The following is a 5,000-nucleotide window of genomic DNA, read 5'->3' as shown; positions in this document are numbered from 1 at the left end:
GCTACTGGCAGCAAACCTGTAAAATCTCAAACGCTCTTTAAGGGGGTGTGAGTTCTCAGAGGTTTGATGAGGGATAGGGGGCCAACACAAGGGCCAAGCACCAGCACCCATCGCACGTCATGTGCGCACACCCCCCCGGCCCCCCTCCCAATCGCCGGAACCCCAATGCCGCCGGTCAGGTTCTCCGGCGGTACTCCGGCGATGCTCCGGCGATGCTGTCCCGAGTGAAAAAAATGCGGCACCAGCACATGCTGGAGCCAAGCATGGGCACCGTGGCTCAAAATCGAACTTCGGCCAAGGCCTCGACCATCAATGGCACATGATGACGCATGGTGATGGCACATGCATCGACCATCATCGGCATAGGCTGCCCTTCGGTACGGGCACTTGCCTCGACCGCCATCGGCACAAGCTGGGCCCTGGTGTGGGTTGTTGCCTCGATCACCAGCGGCACATGCTGAGCCTTGGTGCGGGCGGTTGCCTCGAGCACCATCGGCAGACCCTGGGCCCTGGTGCGGCCGGTTGCCCCGATAACCATCGGCACACGCTGGGCCCTGGAGCGGCCGGTTGCCTCGATCACCATCGGCAAAAGCTGGGCCCTGGTGCGGGCGCTTGCCTCGACCACCATCGGCACACGCTGGGCACTGGTGCGGGCGCTTGCCTCGACCACCATCGGCACACGCTGGGCCCTGGGGCGGGCGGTTGCCTCGATCACCATCGGCACACGATGGGCCCTGGTGCGGGCGGTTGCCCCCAGCACCATCGGCACACGTTGGGCCCTGGTGCGGGCGCTTGCCTCGACCACCATCGGCACACGCTGGGCCCTGGTGCGGGCGCTTGCCTCGACCACCATCGGCACACGCTGGGCCCTGGTGCGGCCGCTTGCCTCGACCACCATCGGCACACGCTGGGCCCTGGTGCGGTCGGTTGCCTCGAGCACCATCGGCACACGCTGGGCCCTGGTGCGGGCGCTTGCCTCGACCACCATCGGCACACGCTGGGCCCTGGTGCGGGCGCTTGCCTCGACCACCATCGGCACACGCTGGGCCCTGGTGCGGCAGGTTGCCTCGAGCACCATCGGCACACGCTGGGCCCTGGTGCGGTCGGTTGCCTCGAGCACCATCGGCACACGCTGGGCCCTGGTGCGGGCGCTTGCCTCGACCACCATCGGCACACGCTGGGCCCTGGTGCGGCAGGTTCCCTCGACGACCATCGGCACACGCTGGGCCCTGGTGCGGCAGGTTGCCTCGAGCACCATCGGCACACGCTGGGCCCTGGTGCGGGCGGTTGCCTCGACCACCATCGGCACACGCTGGGCCCTGGTGCGGCAGCTTGGTGCTCGGCACACGCTCGGCCCTGGTGCGGTCGGTTGCCTCGAGCACCATCGGCACACGCTGGGCCCTGGTGCGGCAGGTTGCCTCGACCACCATCGGCAGCCTCGACCACCATCGGCACACGCTGGGCCCTGGTGCGGGCGCTTGCCTCGACCACCATCGGCACACGCTGGGCCCTGGTGCGGGCGCTTGCCTCGACCACCATCGGCACACGCTCCGCCCTGGTGCGGCAGGTTGCCTCGACCACCATCGGCACACGCTGGGCCCTGGTGCGGGCGGTTGCCTCGACCACCATCGGCACACGCTGGGCCCTGGTGCGGTCGGTTGCCTCGAGCACCATCGGCACACGCTGGGCCCTGGTGCGGGCGCTTGCCTCGACCACCATCGGCACACGCTGGGCCCTGGTGCGGCAGGTTCCCTCGACGACCATCGGCACACGCTGGGCCCTGGTGCGGCAGGTTGCCTCGAGCACCATCGGCACACGCTGGGCCCTGGTGCGGTCGGTTGCCTCGATCACCATCGGCACACGCTGGGCCCTGGTGCGGGCGGTTGCCTCGACCACCATCGGCACACGCTGGGCCCTGGTGCGGCAGGTTGCCTCGACCACCATCGGCACACGCTGGGCCCTGGTGCGGGCGCTTGCCTCGACCACCATCGGCACACGCTCGGCCCTGGTGCGGTCGGTTGCCTCGAGCACCATCGGCACACGCTGGGCCCTGGTGCGGCAGGTTGCCTCGAGCACCATCGGCACACGCTGGGCCCTGGTGCGGGCGGTTGCCTCGACCACCATCGGCACACGCTGGGCCCTGGTGCGGGCGCTTGCCTCGACCACCATCGGCACACGCTGGGCCCTGGTGCGGGCGCTTGCCTCGACCACCATCGGCACACGCTGGGCCCTGGTGCGGGCGCTTGCCTCGACCACCATCCGCACACGCTGGGCCCTGGTGCGGCAGGTTGCCTCGAGCACCATCGGCAGACGCTGGGCCCTGGTGCGGCAGGTTGCCTCGAGCACCATCGGCACACGCTGGGCCCTGGTGCGGGAACTTGCCTCGACCACCATCGGCACACGCTGGGCCCTGGTGCGGGAACTTGCCTCGACCACCATCGGCACACGCTGGGCCCTGGTGCGGCAGGTTGCCTCGATCACCATCGGCACACGCTGGGCCCTGGTGCGACAGGTTGCCTCGAGCACCATCGGCACACTATCGGCCCTGGTGCGGGCGGTTGCCTCGACCACCATCGGCACACGCTGGGCCCTGGTGCGGGCGCTTGCCTCGAGCACCATCGGCACACGCTGGGCCCTGGTGCGGGCGGTTGCCTCGAGCACCATCGGCACACGCTGGGCCCTGGTGGGTTTAGGCACATCTTCAAATTTCTGCCGTGCCAATGCCATTTTTATGGCTTGTAAATTCATACAATGGTCCCCTAAGCCTTCACGTGAAGTTTCGTTGGAGGATGACTCGTTTTCTATTTTTCACGATTTTCGAAACTTTTTGCGGTTCGGGATTTTTTAAAATTTTTTTATAAGGATTTTTGGCCCCAAATTTTGTAGGCATGATCCTTCTATTTTTGTTGGCATGCACAAAAAAATTCAGCTAAAAACTCGAAGTAGAGAAGATTTTGTGACCGTTTGAAAAAAGTGTCCCCATTTCAGACACTTTAACGGCTACTGGTAGCAAACCTGTAAAATCTCAAATGCTCTTTAAGGGGGTGTGAATTCTCAGAGGTTTGATGAGGGATAGGGGGCCAACACAAGGCCAAGTACCAGCACCCATCGCACATCATGTGCGCACACCCCCCCGGCCCCCCTCCCAATCGCCGGAACCCCAATGCCGCCGGTCAGGTTCTCCGGCGGTACTCCGGCGATGCTCCGGCGATGCTGTCCCGAGTGAAAAAAATGCGGCACCAGCACATGCTGGAGCCAAGCATGGGCACCGTGGCTCAAAATCGAACTTCGGCCAAGGCCTCGACCATCAATGGCACATGATGACGCATGGTGATGGCACATGCATCGACCATCATCGGCATAGGCTGCCCTTCGGTACGGGCACTTGCCTCGACCGCCATCGGCACAAGCTGGGCCCTGGTGTGGGTTGTTGCCTCGATCACCAGCGGCACATGCTGAGCCTTGGTGCGGGCGGTTGCCTCGAGCACCATCGGCAGACCCTGGGCCCTGGTGCGGCCGGTTGCCCCGATAACCATCGGCACACGCTGGGCCCTGGAGCGGCCGGTTGCCTCGATCACCATCGGCAAAAGCTGGGCCCTGGTGCGGGCGCTTGCCTCGACCACCATCGGCACACGCTGGGCACTGGTGCGGGCGCTTGCCTCGACCACCATCGGCACACGCTGGGCCCTGGGGCGGGCGGTTGCCTCGATCACCATCGGCACACGCTGGGCCCTGGTGCGGGCGGTTGCCCCCAGCACCATCGGCACACGTTGGGCCCTGGTGCGGGCGCTTGCCTCGACCACCATCGGCACACGCTGGGCCCTGGTGCGGGCGCTTGCCTCGACCACCATCGGCACACGCTGGGCCCTGGTGCTGCCGCTTGCCTCGACCACCATCGGCACACGCTGGGCCCTGGTGCGGTCGGTTGCCTCGAGCACCATCGGCACACGCTGGGCCCTGGTGCGGGCGCTTGCCTCGACCACCATCGGCACACGCTGGGCCCTGGTGCGGCAGGTTGCCTCGAGCACCATCGGCACACGCTGGGCCCTGGTGCGGCAGGTTGCCTCGAGCACCATCGGCACACGCTGGGCCCTGGTGCGGTCGGTTGCCTCGAGCACCATCGGCACACGCTGGGCCCTGGTGCGGGCGCTTGCCTCGACCACCATCGGCACACGCTGGGCCCTGGTGCGGCAGGTTCCCTCGACGACCATCGGCACACGCTGGGCCCTGGTGCGGCAGGTTGCCTCGAGCACCATCGGCACACGCTGGGCCCTGGTGCGGTCGGTTGCCTCGATCACCATCGGCACACGCTGGGCCCTGGTGCGGGCGGTTGCCTCGACCACCATCGGCACACGCTGGGCCCTGGTGCGGCAGCTTGCCTCGAGCACCATCGGCACACGCTCGGCCCTGGTGCGGTCGGTTGCCTCGAGCACCATCGGCACACGCTGGGCCCTGGTGCGGCAGGTTGCCTCGACCACCATCGGCAGCCTCGACCACCATCGGCACACGCTGGGCCCTGGTGCGGGCGCTTGCCTCGACCACCATCGGCACACGCTGGGCCCTGGTGCGGGCGCTTGCCTCGACCACCATCGGCACACGCTCCGCCCTGGTGCGGCAGGTTGCCTCGACCACCATCGGCACACGCTGGGCCCTGGTGCGGGCGGTTGCCTCGACCACCATCGGCACACGCTGGGCCCTGGTGCGGTCGGTTGCCTCGAGCACCATCGGCACACGCTGGGCCCTGGTGCGGGCGGTTGCCTCGAGCACCATCGGCACACGCTGGGCCCTGGTGGGTTTAGGCACATCTTCAAATTTCTGCCGTGCCAATGCCATTTTTATGGCTTGTAAATTCATACAATGGTCCCCTAAGCCTTCACGTGAAGTTTCATTGGAGGATGACTCGTTTTCTATTTTTCACGATTTTCGAAACTTTTTGCGGTTCGGGATTTTTTAAAATTTTTTTATAAGGATTTTTGGCCCCAAATTTTGTAGGCATGATC

The sequence above is a fragment of the Durio zibethinus genome, unplaced genomic scaffold, assembly GCF_047325235.1.
Source record: "Durio zibethinus cultivar Kanyao isolate XHJ-2024 unplaced genomic scaffold, ASM4732523v1 HiC_scaffold_2, whole genome shotgun sequence".
Classification (NCBI taxonomy): Eukaryota; Viridiplantae; Streptophyta; class Magnoliopsida; order Malvales; family Malvaceae; genus Durio; species Durio zibethinus.
This window is presented reverse-complemented; position numbering follows the sequence as displayed.